Source organism: Nerophis ophidion, linkage group LG12 (genome assembly GCF_033978795.1).
Source record: "Nerophis ophidion isolate RoL-2023_Sa linkage group LG12, RoL_Noph_v1.0, whole genome shotgun sequence".
NCBI lineage: Eukaryota > Metazoa > Chordata > Actinopteri > Syngnathiformes > Syngnathidae > Nerophis > Nerophis ophidion.
In genome coordinates, this window is record NC_084622.1 from 60039044 (window position 1) to 60056545 (window position 17502).

The 17502-nt window shown below is 41.6% G+C and overlaps 1 protein-coding gene across 8 annotated transcripts in view; it reads right to left on the minus strand.

Moving 5' to 3' along the window:
• tspan9a (tetraspanin 9a) overlaps window positions 1-17502 on the minus strand; it is an 818127-nt gene that overhangs the window by 493066 nt on the left and 307559 nt on the right. Inside the window, exon 1 of one of the 8 annotated variants that reach the window (XM_061917890.1) lies at window positions 5530-5756. The exons of 6 other annotated variants lie outside the window; for them this stretch is intronic. The gene's annotated coding sequence lies outside the window, so the exon portion shown is untranslated. Of the gene's footprint in view, window positions 1-2500; window positions 2522-5529; window positions 5757-17502 lie in introns of those variants that run through there. One more of the 8 variants, XM_061917896.1, reaches the window with a different exon arrangement.

Here is a 17502-nt window from a genome sequence, read left to right on the forward strand (position 1 = left end):
GGTACTCCGGCTTCCTCCCACTTCCAAAGACATGCACCTGGGGATAGGCCCCTCCCACCTCCAAAGACATGCACCTGGGGATAGGTTGATTGGCAACACTAAATTGGCCCTAGTGTGTGAATGTTGTCTGTCTATCTGTGTTGGCCCTGCGATGAGGTGGCGACTTGTCCAGGGTGTACCCCGCCTTCCGCCCGATTGTAGCTGAGATGGGCGCCAGCGCCCCCCGCGACCCCAAAAGGGAATAAGCGGTAGAAAATGGATGGATGGATGGATGTATGTATATATATATATATATATATATATATATATATGTGTTTGATGGGCTTCGGGTCGTAGCTCAAAGTACAGCCACGTCAATCTTATTCAAGAATGACTTATTCATTCTGAGGGCGGCATAGCTCGGTTGGTAGAGCTGGTAGAGTTGCCGTGCCAGCAACTTGAGGGTTGCAGTTTCCATTCCCGCTTCCGCCATCCTAGTCACTGCCGTTGTGTCCTTGGGCAAGACACTTTACCCACCTGCTCCCAGTGCCATCCACACTGGTTTAAATGTAACTTGAATAAATGGTTTATTTTGAACCATGCAAACAAAACAAGAGAATGACATAAAATACAAAAGAAATATATAAATACATTTTTTTTACACCTACATTGAAAACATTACATGTGACTCATCTTTTGTAGATGTCAAGATTGGCTCAAAAGGGAGTGGGAAGAAGTAAACTTATTAGGTCCCACCCCTATACATATACAATATGTTGGACCCGCTCGACATCCATTGCTTTCGGTCCCCTAGAGGGGGGGGGGGGGGTTGCCCACATCTGAGGTCCTCTCCAAGGTTTCTCATAGTCAGCATTGTCACTGGCGTCCCACTGGATGTGAATTCTCCCTGCCCACTGGGTGTGAGTTTTCCTTGCCCTTTTGTGGGTTCTTCCGAGGATGTTGTAGTCGTAATGATTTGTGCAGTCTTTTGAGACATTTGTGATTTGGGGCTATATAAATAAACATTGATTGATTGATTGATTGATTGATACAATATATATATATATACAATATATAATACAATAAAACTTAGATATTGGGTTTCACTATGTAAAGCGCTTTGAGTCACTAGAGAAAAAGCGCTATATAAAATATAATTCACTTCACTAGTTGGAATGAGGATTCGTACCACGGCCACAGCGAGTAATGCTACTTGGGTAAAAACTGATGAGCAAACTTAAAAGGGTTATACTCGTATAGCGCTTTTCTACCTTCAAGGTACTCAAAACGCTCTGATATCCAATCCAATCCACTTTATTTATATAGCACATGTAAACAACAATAACGTTTCCAAAGTGCTGCACAGCCATGTTAAAAACAATTGTAAAAAAAAAAAAAATACAATAAAATAAAATTTAAAAAAATAAATAAATAAATAAAAAAAGTATATATATATATATATATATATATATATATATATATTATGCTCCACCAATGACTGAATAAAAACAAAAAACAAATAAATATAAAAACAATATAAAAACAAATATGATTAAAAACTATTTTAAAGGGTAAAATCAATTAAAACAGTAAAATAGAAATCAAAGTGTATAAAAAACACAGAGGACCACACAACTCACGTAGTGTTAAAAGCCAAAGAATAAAAGTGGATACTATTTCTACATTCACCCATTTACACACACTGATGGAGGGAGCTGCCATGCAAGGCCCTAACCACGACCCATCAGGAGCAAGGGTGAAGTGTCTTGCTCAAGGACACAACGGACATGACGAGGTTGGTAGAAGGTGGGGATTGAACCAGGAACCCTCAGGTTGCTCGCACGGCCACTCTCCCAACTGCGCCGCGCCGTCCCCACTTTTCATACAAGTATACATAATGATGATACAATTAAACGTGAAAACAGTACGAATATTAAGTAAGTAAGTACATTTTATTTTTAAAGCTCTTTTCACGGATAAAATCACAAAACTCTGTACAAAACACAAGTGGAGTAAAACAATTAAAGTCCTACTGAAAGCCACTACTAGCGACCACACAGTCTGATAGTTTATATATCAATGATGAAATATTAACATTGCAACACATGCCAATACGGCCTTTTTAGTTTACTAAATTGCAATTTTTAAATTTTCGCGGAAGTATCATGCTAAAACGTCGGGGTATGATGACGTCACGCATTGTAGAGGACATTTTGGTCTGGCACCGTTCACAGCTATAAGTCGTCTCTTTCAATGGCATAATTCCACATTATTATGGACTACTGTGTTGCTGAATCTTTTGCAATTTGTTCAATGAATAATGGAGACGTCAAAGAAGAAAGATGTAGGTGGGAAGCAGTGTGTTGCGGCCGCCTTTAGCAACACAAACACAGCCGGTGTTTCCTTGTTTACATTCCCGAAAGATGACGGTGAAGCTTTACTATGGAACAGAGCGGTCAAGCGAACATGGTTCCCTAGGCAGGTTTCGGTGAGAAAATGGTGGTAATAAGTCAGCTCTTACCGTAGACATGAGCGGCGAGCTTGCGTCGTTCCTCCTGCACCCGTCAAAGATGCAGCTGCGACTCTCTTGCTCCCTCCCACCGGCCGTCCCCGACCGTTGGATGCTTACACCGTTGTTGGAAGGGAAAAAAAAAAAACAATCTCAGCCCGGACCGACCGGCTGCCTTCGCCTCGTCGAGAAACGTGACTTCCTTCGGAGACACCGGCGGTCACCACACCCCTCCGACTTTCAGGCTGTACAGATACGACCATATAATCTCACTAAAACAGTGAGCAGATAATGGATTTTCCAGAATTATCCGAGTAAATTTGTCTAATAACATCTGAATCGCTCTGCAGTCTGTTTTTTTTTTTCTTTCTAGTCCTTCACTCTCACTTTCCTCATCCACAAATCTTTCATCCTCGCTCTAATTAATGGGGAAATTGTCGCTTTCTCGGTCCGAATCGCTCTCGCTGCTGGTGGCCATGATTGTAAACAATGTTCAGATGTGAGGAGCTCCACAACCCGTGACGTCACGCGCACATCGTCTGCTACTTCCGGTACAGGCAAGGCTTTTTTATTAGAGGCCAAAAGTTGCGAACTTTATCGTGGATGTTCTCTACTAAATCCTTTCAGCAAAAATATGGCAATATCGCGAAATTAGCAAGTATGACACATAGAATGGACCTGCTATCCCCGTTTAAAAAACAAAATGTAATTTCCAGTAAGCTTTTAAAATAACAGGGCAACATCTTAAAAAGGATACAGAGTAGATTAAAATTGATAATTAAAAGGTGCATTAACTAAAAGCTTTACTAAAAAGAGAATTTTTTAAATGTTTCTTAAAAGTGTCAACACAGTCAAGATGACGGAGGGACTAGTGCAAATTGTGTCAGAGTCTGGGCGCTATAGTCCCGAATGCCAGGTCTCCACGGGTTTTAAAAACAAGTCTTTAGAAGACCCTGGCCTGAAGACTGGAGGCTTTGCCCTGAAGAGTTGGGGCATAGCAAGTCAGTGATGTGCTGAGGGGCCCCACCATGCAATGCACGGAAAGTCAGGACAACATTTTTAAACTCAATGTGGAATTTAACTGGCAACCAATGAAAAACAGATACAATGGGAAGCTGCATTTTGCACAGTCTGAAGTCTCTTTGGCGTTGACTTGTTGAAAAGAGTGAATAGATAATTGCAATCGTCAATACGAGACAAAATGAACGCATGGATGAGCATTTCCAGATCCAATTTTGACAACAAATTTCTCACTTTAGAAATTTTTTTTAGATGATAAATAAAGTTTTAGAGTTTTTTCTAGAGTATTATTTGCATTGCATCATATTTAAATGGAAGATGCGAGACTACTGGTCTGGGTAAGGAGTCAGTTAAATTAGAACAAGTTTTTTCTGCTTTGAGTGTTTCAGAGTTGGACATGTGTTTTACTGAGGTGGCTAACTATGATGCGTGCAGTTTATCAAAGCAACAAACAAACAATCGGAAAATTCCCGTCGTATCAATTCCTAGATATGGTCGTAATTATACTAAATGCACTGGGCATAATAAACACAACATTATTAATATTGCTACTACGGATAATTTGATCAACAATTCCCTAAAACAGCCCACTACCTATAATATAGGTTTTTTAAACATAAGATCATTGTCTCCTAAAACGTTGTTAGTTAATGATATTATCAGAGACAACAATCTTAACGTCATCGGTCTCAGCGAAACCTGGCTTAAACCAAACGACTTTTTTGCGCTAAACGAGGCATGTCCTCCTAACTTTACACATGCGCATATTGCCCGTCCTCTTAAAAGGGGTGGGGGGGGGGTCGCACTAATATACGACGAAAACTTTAACCTTAGTCCTAACATAAATGATAAATATAAATCGTTTGAGGTGCTTACTATGAGGTCTGTCACACCGCTGCCTCTACACCTGGCTGTTATCTACCGCCCCCCAGGGCCCTATTCGGACTTTATCAATGAATTCTCAGAGTTCGTTGCTGATCTAGTGACACACGCCGATAATATAATCATAATGGGGGACTTTAATATCCATATGAATACCCCATCGGACCCACCGTGCGTAGCGCTCCAGACTATAATTGATAGCTGTGGTCTCACACAAATAATAAATGAACCCACACATCGCAACGGTAATACGATAGACCTAGTGCTTGTCAGGGGTATCACCGTTTCCAAAGTTACGATACTCCCGTATACTAAAGTATTGTCCGATCATTACCTTATAAAATTCGAAGTTCAGACGCATGTTCGTCTAACTAATAATAATAATAACTGCTATAGCAGCCGCAACATTAATACGGCCACAACGACAACTCTTGCTGACCTACTGCCCTCGGTAATGGCACCATTCCCAAAATATGTGGGCTCTATTGATAACCTCACTAACAACTTTAACGACGCCCTGTATGAAACCATTGATAACATAGCACCGCTAAAGTTAAAAAAGGCTCCAAAAAAGGGCACCCCGTGCTTTACAGAAGAAACTAGAGCTCAGAAATTATTATGTAGAAAGCTGGAACGCAAATAGCGCACGACTAAACTTGAGGTGCACCATCAAGCATGGAGTGATGGTTTAATAACTTATAAACGCATGCTTACCTTAGCTAAAGTTCGACATCCATTGCTTTCCTCCTCTCCAAGGTTCTCATAGTCATCATTGTCACCGACGTCCCACTGGGTGTGAGTTTTCCTTGCCCTTATGTGGGCCTACCGAGGATGTCGTGGTGGTTTGTGCAGCCCTTTGAGACACTAGTGATTTAGGGCTATATAAGTAAACATTGATTGATTGATATTGCACAGAATTGTATCAAGATATGTCCAACCCATCACATTGTAATTTGAGTGAATCAGGAGTAGTGATGTCCGATAATATCGGACTGCCGATATTATCGGCCGATAAATGCTTTAAAATGTGATCGGAAATTATCGGTAACGGTTTCAAAAAGTAAAATGTATGACTTTTTAAAAGGCCGCTGCATGGAGTGGTTCACGGACATAGGGAGGAGTACATAGCGCCAATAAACCTTAAAGGAGGCGGATCAGCAGCGTAGAGATGTCCCCAACCGATACACAGGCGAGCGGTCCATCCTGGGTCTCGACTCTGGACAGCCAGTACTTCATCCATGGTCATCGGACCGGACCCCCTCCACAAGGGAAGGGGGGGACATAGGAGGAGAAAAAAGAAAAGAAGCGGCAGATCAACTGGTCTAAAAGGGGAGTCTATTTAAAGGCTAGAGTATACAGATGAGTTTTAAGGTGAGACTTAAATGCTTCTACTGAGGTAGCATCTCGAACTGTTACCGGGAGGGCATTCCAGAGTACTGGAGCCCGAACGGAAAACGCTCTATAGCCCGCAGACTTTTTTTGGGCTCTAGGAATCACTAATAAGCCGGAGTCTTTTGAACGCAGATTTCTTGCCGGGACATATGGTACAATACAATCGGCAAGATAGGCTGGAGCTAGACCGTGTAGTATTTTATACGTAATTAGTAACACCTTCATAAGGAGATACACGATGAATACAAGCGGAAGATGGATGAAAAGCAAACACTGAAAAAAGTAGTACCACACAGTTGTCGCTTAAAGACAAAAATACAACAAAAAACACCCCATTGCGAAATCCCACATTGTGGTCAGGGGCAACGCACGTAGTATGGCAAAAACTACGGTGGAGTTTGGTATGGCTAGTCTGCCCAGCATGGCGCACACTTGGCAGCTTGCAGTGAAAAAAGGGGCCCTGTCTCAACGCCAAGGCAGCATTTCAGAAGCTCTGGCTGACTGCGAGGCCACTTCAAGCACTCCCCACCAACTTGCAGCACATTTTTGTTACTCATACAAATACGTTAGAGCAGGGCAGATTGAGCCCAGTTTATAATTTCCTGTTACACAGCATACAGTTGCATTAAAGGAGGACTATGTTATTGTTTACTTTATTACTCTAGTATACTCTAGACCAGGGGTAGGGAACCTATGGCTGTAGAGCCAGATGTGGCTCTTTTGATGACTGCATCTGGCTCTCGGATAAATCTGAGCTAACACTGTAATTACTAATTCCACTTGTAATCAAAGTGTTAAAAATAACGTTCAAAATAATAAACATGCTCATGCATTTGAATCCATCCATCCTTTTCCCACCACACTTTATTTTTTTTTATTTTTTTTTAGGGCTTGCCCTCCTGGGGGTTCTCCAGACCACCAAGCACCGACATGAAAGCCTGTTTCAGGGTCACAATATTTTTTTATTTTTCAATAAGTCTCTCAGTTGCTTTCCAGCAATAGTCTTTTTCTTTTTCGTTCTCGCTCGCACTCTGGCTCCAGCTCCAACCCTTTCTCTCCTCCTGGCTGCTGCTTATAACAGAGCGGCAGGTGATTAGATAACAAGGCCCAGGTGGGTTGTCTACGCACCTGTCGCTGATTTCGAGGCCGGTCCAGGCACACCCTGGTTCGCTGCAGGCCCGCAGGCCACGCCACCTCCACAGTTAGCTTCAGAATATCAATGTTATTACAAAGAATAAAAGACTTATTATACTCTAGTAATGTTGGTCTTACTTAAAAATGCACGCGTTTAGGTGTGTTCAGTGTTGAAAAAAAAATTATATGGCTCTTACGGAAATACATTTTAAAATACTCGGATTCTTGGCTCTCTCAACCAAAAAGGTTCCCGACCCCTGCTCTAGACAGAAGCTATGTGCCTTCATTGTTTTTGCAGCTGTTGTTTCGAGGCTTGTTTAAAAAATAAAATAAAATAATGCCCTTTGAGCTTCAAGCACATTCACATTTTTTCATAGTTTTGATGCGTTCAGTGACAATCTACGATGTAAATAGTCATGAAAATAAAGAAAATGAACACATGAATGAGATGGTGTGTCCAAACTTTTGGCCTGTCAAAAGTTCAGGCCTGGTAAATTAATGTCTTGAACGCAAACGCAATCAGGAGAGAATTCCTTATTTCACAGCTCACTTTGTTTACATGTTTGCCTTCAGTCATTTCCATCAACGATGGGATGGTTCATGCATCACTTCAAGCAAATCATTTCAAACGGCACTGGATGGATATCAAACTGCAAAAAAAAAGGGAAAGAAATAAGCGGCGTTTGATCAAAGACATGAAGTGGTGCAGAACGTAATGAGAGAAAAAAATGATGTTACATAGTACATTTGCATGCGCAGATTGCAGACATCCATATCAAACATTTGCACACAACGTGGAAAAGCATGTTTACAAGTCAAATTTGACGGAGACTGTCAAGGTACATTTGGAGGGAGACGTGAATTAAATAATTAATAATCTAACACGAAAACAAAACAATTAAAACGGCTCTGTCATGGCGTGCTTCAAACGAGCCCGATAATGCAAATGTGTGTTAAAATAATTCTTCTTCTAGATATCGTTACACAACTGTTAAGATGAGAAATAACGACTATTGCATACAACAGTGGACAGCTAGTAAAACACTAAGCTTCAGAAAATAGTTTCTGTCAGCAATCATGTATGATTAGTACATGATCCTTTTCAACTGAATATGGGTTGAAAAGGATTTGCAAATCATTGTATTCTGTTTATATTTACATCTAACACCATTTCCCAACTCATATGGAACCGAGGTTTGCAGGCTGTCACTGAAGACATCAAAACTATGAATGAATATATGTGGAGTTATGTACTTGACAAAAAAAAAAGGTGAAATAATTGAAAACATGTTTCGTATTCTGGTTCCTTCAAAATAGCCACCCTTTGCACACTCTTGGCATTCTCTCCATGAGTTTCCAGAGGTAGTCACCTGAAAGGGTTTTCACATCATTTTGATGCCTTCAGTGACAATCTACAATTGAAATAGCCTTGAAAATAAAGCAAACACATTGAAATGAGAAGGTGTGTCCAAACTTCTAGTCTGTACTGTAAATAATGCCAAAAACCCCTTTAAAAGCCTACTGAAATCAGATGTTCTTATTTAAACGGGGATAACAGGTCCATTCTATGTGTCATACTTGATCGTTTTGAGATATTGCCATATTTTTAACAGAGAACATCATCGATAAAGTTCGCAACTTTTGGTCGCTAATAAAAAAGCCTTGCCTTTACCGGAAGTCGCAGACGATGACGTCACCCGTGTGAGGGCTCCTCATTATAATGGGAGCCTCCAACAAAAAGAGCTATTCGGACCGAGAAAACGACAATTTCCCCATTAATTTGAGCGAGAATGAAAGATTTGTGGCTGAGGATATTGATGGCGAAGGACTAGAAAAAAAATAAATAAATAATGAGCGATTCAGATGTTTTTAGACACATTTACTAGGATAATTTTGGAAGATCCCTTATCTGCTTATTGTTTTAATAGAGTTTTAGTGAGATTTTAAAGACATACGTCGAGGTCGGATGGCTGAGGTGAATATGCAGTGTCTCAGAGAGAAGCCGAGGAGCCAAGCTCACAGCTGCCTTTTTTGACATGACAGCTGCTGCAGGACGACGAATAATCCATTGATGTCTCCGGTAAGTTATATATCACAATTTCCCCATCCAAAAACATGCTGGTTGACGAAGAGAAAACATGTTCGCTTGACCGCTCCGCTTCACAACAAACAAAGAAACACCGGCTGTGTCTCGGTGCTAAAAACAGCTTCAATCCACCGCTTTCCACCAACAGCATTGTTCTTTATAGTCTCCATTATTAAATGAACAAATTGCAAAAGTTTCAGCAACACAGATGTGCAAAATACTGTGTAATTATGCGATTAAAGCAGATGACTTTTAGCCGTGTGTGGTGTAGCGCTAATATATCCTTACAGTCCGTGACGTCACGCGTATAAATCATCATTCCGCGACGTTTTCAACAAGAAACTCGCGGGAAATTTAGAATGGCAATTTAGTAAACTAAAAAGGTCGTATCGGCATGAGTTGCAATGTTAATATTTCATCATTGATATATAAACTATCAGACTGCGTGGTCGCTAGTAGTGGCTTTCTGTAGGCCTTTAAAGAATGACAGGGTGATTCATATGGAATTTCACTGCAAACACATCCCAGCCCTTTCCTGCTCCGTTGCTGATAAAATTATGCAGAGTAATGTTTCATTTCCCCACACCTCCCCACTATCACTGCTGGCATGCAGCAACGGTGTTGGGCTCGTAAATCAACCGTACCGTATCGCTGATGTGCCAGGAAGGTAATCAATTTGTTATTTTAAATGTGTTATTTTGCACTCAAAATTAAAAAAAAAATGCTTGCGGGTTGGGGAGGAGACCCTGCCCCAAGTGGAGGAGTTCAAGTACCTAGGAGTCTTGTTCACGAGTGAGGGAAGAGTGGATCGTGAGATCGACAGGCGGATCGGTGCGGCGTCTTCAGTAATGCGGACGTTGTACCGATCCGTTGTGGTGAAGAAGGAGCTGAGCCGGAAGGCAAAGCTCTCAATTTACCGGTCGATCTACGTTCCCATCCTCACCTATGGTCATGAGCTTTGGGTCATGATCGAAAGGATAAGATCACGGGTACAAGCGGCCGAAATGAGTTTCCTTCGCTCTCCCTTAGAGATAGGGTGAGAAGCTCTGCCATCCGGGAGGAACTCAAAGTAAAGCCGCTGCTCCTCCACATGGAGAGGAGCCAGATGAGGTGGTTCGGGCATCTGGTCAGGATGCCACCCGAACGCCTCCCTAGGGAGGTGTTTAGGGCACGTCCAACCGGTAGGAGGCCACGGGGAAGACCCAGGACACGTTGGGAAGACTATGTCTCCCGGCTGGCCTGGGAATGCCTCGGGATCCCCCGGGAAGAGCTAGACGAAGTGGCTGGGGAGAGGGAAGTCTGGGTTTCCCTGCTTAGGTTGTTGCCCCCGCGACCCGACCTGGGATAAGCGGAAGAAGATGGATGGATGGATGGATGGGCTTGCGGCTTGATTCAAACCTTCCCACATAAGTCACTACAGTTAAAAATGGACTTCAGTCCATTGGGAAATGACGTTCCAGGAATCATTCCTTCACAGGAAATGCACAATTTCCGAGCAAAGTGCATGTCTTATCTAGTTTTGTGTGAAAATAAAGTATAAAGTAATGACAATAGCACGTTTTGGCTTAAACGAGCACACTGTATATGTTCAAATACTACATTAAGATCCCTTGCTTTTTGACAAGAACAAGAAAGTTTGATAATAGTACACCTATACTGGCTTCCTGTGCACTTAAGATGTGACTTTAAGGTTTTACTACTTCCGTAAAAATTTTCCACGGTCTAGCTCGGATCTATCTTGCCGATTGTATTGTACCATATGTCCCGGCAAGAAATCTGCGTTCAAAGGACTCCGGGCTTATTAGTGATTCCCAGGGCCCCCCCAAAAAAGTCTGGAGGTTATAGAGCATTTTCTCTGGAATGCCCTCCTGGTAACAGTTCAAGATGCTACCTCAGTAGAAGCATTTAAGTCCCATTTTATAACTCATTTGTATACTTCAGCTTTTAAATACACCCCCCTTTTAGACCAGTTGATCTGCCTTTTCTTTTCTGCTCTGCCCCCTTCTCCACAAAGGAGAGGGGGGCACAGTTTTGGTGACCACAGAGTAAACGCTAGCTGTCCAAAGTTAGGACTTAGGGTGGACCACTCATCTCTGCATCATTTGGGGACGTCTCTGCGCTGCTGACTTGTCTCCACTGAAGATGATCTCCTGCTGGCCCCACTATGGACTGGACTCTCACACTATTGCATTAAAACCACTATGGACTAAACTCTCACAACATTATGCTAGATCCACTCGGCGTCCATTGCACCAGTCCCCTCCAAGGTTTCTCATTGTCATCCCATTGGGTTGAGTTTTTTCCTTGCCCTGATGTGGGATCTGAGCCGAGGAATTCGTTGTGGTTTGTGCAGCCCTTTGAGACACTCGTGATTTAGGGCTATATAAGTATACTTTGATTGATTGATTGATTGAAGTTGCATGATTTCCCACGGCACACCAGACAATATTTCACGAGCCGCGGCACAGTGGCTGAAAAACACTGAAATACATTATATATATATATATATATATATATATAATATTTTATTAGAACGTATCAAAACACGAATTGGTATGTCAGACTCAGCCCTGTCTTGGTTTAACTCTTATCTTACTGATAGGATGCAGTGTGTCTCCCATAACAATGTGACCTCGGACTACGTTAAGGTAACGTGTGGAGTTCCCCAGGGTTCGGTCCTTGGCCCTGCACTCTTCAGCATCTACATGCTGCCGCTAGGTGACATCATACGCAAATACGGTATTAGCTTTCACTGCTATGCTGATGACACCCAACTCTACATGCCCCTAAAGCTGACCAACACGCCGGATTGTAGTCAGTTGGAGGCGTGTCTTAATGAAATTAAACAATGAATGTCAGTTGGAGGCGTGTCTTAATGAAATTAAACAATGGATGTCCGCTAACTTTTTGCAACTCAACGCCAAAAAAACGGAAATGCTGATTATCGGTCCTGCTAGACACCGAACTCTATTTAATAATACAACTCTAACATTTGACAACCAAACAATTAAACAAGGCGACACGGTAAAGAATCTGGGTATTATCTTCGACCCAACTCTCTCCTTTGAGGCACACATTAAAAGCGTTACTAAAACGACCTTCTTTCATCTCCGTAATATCGCTAAAATTCGCTCCATTCTGTCCACTAAAGACGCTGAGATCATTATCCATGCGTTTGTTACGTCTCGCCTCGATTACTGTAACGTATTATTTTCGGGTCTCCCCATGTCTAGCATTAAAAGATTACAGTTGGTACAAAATGCGGCTGCTAGACTTTTGACAAGAACAAGAAAGTTTGATCACATTACGCCTGTACTGTATATACCTTTATATACATATATACATACATATATACCTATACTGTATATACCTTTATATACATATATACATACATATATACCTATACTGTATATACCTTTATATACATATATACATACATATATACCTGTACTGGCTCACCTGCACTGGCTTCCTGTGCACTTAAGATGTGACTTTAAGGTTTTACTACTTACGTATAAAATACTACACGGTCTAGCTCCATCCTATCTTGCCGATTGTATTGTACCATATGTCCCGGCAAGAAATCTGCGTTCAAAGGACTACGGCTTATTAGTGATTCCCAAAGCCCCCAAAAAAGTCTGCGGGCTATAGAGCGTTTTCATTTCGGGCTCCAGTACTCTGGAATGCCCTCCCGGTAACAGTTCGAGATGCTCCCTCATTAGAAGCATTTAAGTCTCACCTTAAAACTCATCTGTATACTCTAGCCTTTAAATAGACCTCCTTTTTAGACCAGTTGATCTGCCGTTTCTTTTCTTTTTCTTCTATGTCCCACTCTCCCTTGTGGAAGGGGTCCGGTCCGATCCGGTGGCCATGTACTGCTTGCCTGTGTATCGGCTGGGGACATCTCTGCGCTGCTGATCCGCCTCCGCTTGGGATGGTTTCCTGCTGGCTCCGCTGTGAACGGGACTCTCGCTGGTGTGTTGGATCCGCTTTGGACTGGACTCTCGCGACTGTGTTGGATCCATTATGGATTGAACTCTCACAGTATCATGTTAGACCCGCTCGACATCCATTGCTTTCCTCCTCTCCAAGGTTCTCATAGTCATCATTGTCACCGACGTCCCACTGGGTGTGAGTTTTCCTTGCCCTTATGTGGGCCTACCGAGGATGTCGTAGTGGTTTGTGCAGCCCTTTGAGACACTAGTGATTTAGGGCTATATAAGTAAACATTGATTGATTGATTGATGATATTGCAATTTGCTCCACTGTTTTACATGCAGTAGCTTTAATAATAATATGCATAACAATACAGTGCTGCTAGAATGGGTATTGTATTATATATCTTCATTGTATTAAGTCTACTTCAGTGAATTAGATTTGTAATGGAACACTGGCCAGCAATCTGAATATGAAACAATCAGAAGAGTGCTGACTTCCAGTTTAAAGATGGATTTTGTTTAAACCCGCATGAACAGTAATTGAATTGCAGCCCTTTGGATAATAAGCACTGGGAGTGTGGTGCAGAGAGCACTGGGTTTTTTTTTTTTTTTTGGGGAGTGTACAGTAATAATCTTGTTTTTTTTTTTTGCTCCGAAATATAACAACATCCAACCTTGTGATTTGTTTATTCGCTCATGAAAAGGAGCTTTCACGGACCCAACCATGGAACTCAGGACAAATAGCAAACAGAACAAGGATTTTGATGTGTTTTTTTTGGGGAGCCAAATGATTTAGCAGTGACAAAACAATTTACTTTTGTGTGTTTATTTTCTACGGCAATTTTCTAAAACATTAAGGAAAGTAAAAAAAAAAAAAAGCTTTGCAGACAGGTGTGTTGTCTCCACAAAAAAAGCAATTACTGACAGCAGTTTCGGGATCTTGGAAGTACAAATGTTCCCGGAATATTTGACAATGATTAGCTTTGAAAAATGTATATTTCTTTTTGAGGACATTTGTTGTGGCTACAGTGCTGGAAATAAAAAACATGTACCTTGGACTTAAAATCGGCTACATTACAGCAATGGTTCTCAAATGGGGGTACTTGAAGGTATGCCAAGGGGTACGTGAGATTTTTTAAAAATATTCTAAAAATAGCAACTGTTCAAAAATCCTTTATAAATATATTTATTGACTAATACTTCGACAAAATATGAATGTAAGTTCAGAAACTGTGAAAAGAAATGCAACAATGCAATATTCAGTGTTGACAGCTAGATTTTTTGTGGACATGTTCCATAAATATTGATGTTAAAGATGTATTTTTTTGTGAAGAAATGTTTAGAATTAAGTTGATGAATCCAGATGGATCTCTATTACAATCCCCAAAGAGGGCACTTTAAGTTGATGATTACTTCTATGTGGAGAAATCTTTACTTATAATTGAATTACTTTTTTTCTGGTTAGTTTTGTATCTTTTTTTCCCAAATAGTTCAAGAAAGACCACTACAAATGAGCAATATTTTGCACTGTTATACAATTTAATAAATCAGAAACTGATGACATAGTGCTGTATTTTACTTTTTTATCTCTTTTTTTCAATCAAAAATGCTTTGCTCTGATTAGGGGGTACTTTAAGTCTCACCTTAAAACTCATCTGTATACTCTAGCCTTTAAATAGACTTCCTTTTTAGACCAGTTGATCTGCCGCTTCTTTTCTTTCTCCTATGTCCCCCCCCTCCCTTGTGGAGGGGGTCCGGTCCGATGACCATGGATGAAGTACTGGCTGTCCAGAGTCGAGACCCAGGATGGACCGCTCGTCGGGACCCAGGATGGACGGCTCGCCTGTATCGGTTGGGGACATCTCTACGCTGCTGATCCGCCTCCGCTTGAGATGGTTTCCTGTGGACGGGACTCTCGCTGCTGTCTTGGATCCGCTTGAACTGAACTCTCGCGGCTGTGTTGGAGCCACTATGGATTGAACTTTCACAGTATCATGTTAGACCCGCTCGACATCCATTGCTTCCGGTCCCCTAGAGGGGGGGGAGGGTTGCCCACATCTGAGGTCCTCTCCAAGGTTTCTCATAGTCAGCATTGTCACTGGCGTCCCACTGGATGTGAATTCTCCCTGCCCACTGGGTGTGAGTTTTCCTTGCCCTTTTGTGGGTTCTTCCGAGGATGTTGTAGTCGTAATGATTTGTGCAGTCCTTTGAGACATTTGTGATCTGGGGCTATATAAATAAACATTGATTGATTGATTGATTGACTTGAATTAAAAACACTGAAAAAAGGTTGAGAACCACTGCACTTTTTTTTTTTAATTTTGCCTATCGTTCACAATCATTATGAAATACATTACAATGGATGCTATAGTTTTGGCATTCTAAATATCAAATAAATACGATCAGAAGTCCACTTACAATGCCTATGGGAGCCGCGCAATTCCGCCTATAAAGCCTATAAAAAAACATCCAAACACCCCCATTGAACTGTCATATACATGATGTAAGTATACATGCAATGTAGTAACAGGCACATTTATAATGACATTTAATATTTACATGTTTTGATCATTTTAAGCAGCCATAATAGCCATACGTGTTTGCCTACTCACTCCTAAAAGAGTTATTTTGTGACAATATTATTTGATTGCAATAAGAAACATTTGTTTAGTGTATCATGAGATGTTCTGTTAAAATGAAGCCAATATTAAAACATGTTTGTGGTCCCCTTTATCTTAAAAAGTATTGTACATTATATATATAAATATATATTTATTTTGAAAAGTATGTGGCGACTTGTCCAGGGTGTACCGCCCGAATGCAGCTGAGATAGGTTCCAGCTTCGCCCGCGACTCCGAAAGGGACAGCGGTAGAAATGGATGGATCGCAAATACAAACCTCGTTTCCATCTGAGTTGGGAAATTGTGTTAGATGTAAATATAAACGGAATACAATGATTTGCAAATCCTTTTCAACCCATATTCAATTGAATGCACTACAAAGACAACATATTTGATGTTCAAACTTATTTTTTTTGCAAATAATAATTAATTTAGAATTTCATGGCTGCAACTGGTGCCAAAGTAGTTGGGAAAGGACATGTTCACCACTGTGTTACATCACCTTTTCTTTTATACCTTTGGGGCGGTATAGCTCGGTTGGTAGAGTGGCCGTGCCAGCAACTTGAGGGTTGCAGGTTCAATTCCCGCTTCCACCATCCTAGTCACTGCCGTTGTGTCCTTGGGCAAGACGCTTTACCCACCTGCTCCCAGTGCCACCCACACTGGTTTAAATGTAACTTAGATATTGGGTTTCACTATGTAAAGCGCTTTGAGTCACTAGAGAAAAGCGCTATATAAAATATAATTCACAACAACACTCAATAAACGTTTGGGAACTGAGGAAAGTAATTGTTGAACATTGACAGTGGAGTTCTTTCCCATTGTTGTTTTATGTAGAGCTTTAGTCGCTCCATAATGCACCACACATTTTCGATGGGAGTCAGGTCTGGACTGCCGGCGGGCCAGGAAAGTACCCGCACTCTTTTTTTACGAAGCCACGCTGTTGTAACACGTGCTGAATGTGGCTTGGCATTGTCTTGCTGAAATAAGCAGGGGCATCCATGAAAAAGACGGCGCTTAGATGGCAGCATATGTTGTTCCAAAACCTGTATGTACCTTTCAGCATTAATGGTGCCTTCACAGATGTGTAAGTTACCCATGCCTTGGGCACTAATACACCCCCATACCAACACACGTGTAAGTTACCCATGTCTTGTTCACTAATACACCCCCATACCATCACACATGTGTAAGTTACCCATGTCTTGTTCACTAATACACCCCCATACCATCACACATGTGTAAGTTACCCATGTCTTGTTCACTAATACACCCCCATACCATCACACATGTGTAAGTTACCCATGTCTTGTTCACTAATACACCCCCATACCATCACACACGTGTAAGTTACCCATGCCTTGGGCACTAATACACCCCCATACCATCACACATGTGTAAGTTACCCATGTCTTGGGCACTAATACACCCCCATACCAACACACGTGTAAGTTACCCATGTCTTGTTCACTAATACACCCCCATACCATCACACATGTGTAAGTTACCCATGTCTTGTTCACTAATACACCCCCATACCATCACACATGTGTAAGTTACCCATGTCTTGTTCACTAATACACCCCCATACCATCACACATGTGTAAGTTACCCATGTCTTGTTCACTAATACACCCCCATACCATCACACACGTGTAAGTTACCCATGTCTTGTTCACTAATACACCCCCATACCATCACACATGTGTAAGTTACCCATGCCTTGTTCACTAATACACCCCCATACCATCACACATGTGTAAGTTACCCATGCCGTGGGCACTAATACACCCCCATACCATCACAGATGTGTAAGTTACCCATGCCTTGGGCACTAATACACCCCCATACCATCACACATGTGTAAGTTACCCATGCCTTGGGCACTAATACACCCCCATACCATCACACATGTGTAAGTTACCCATGCCTTGTTCACTA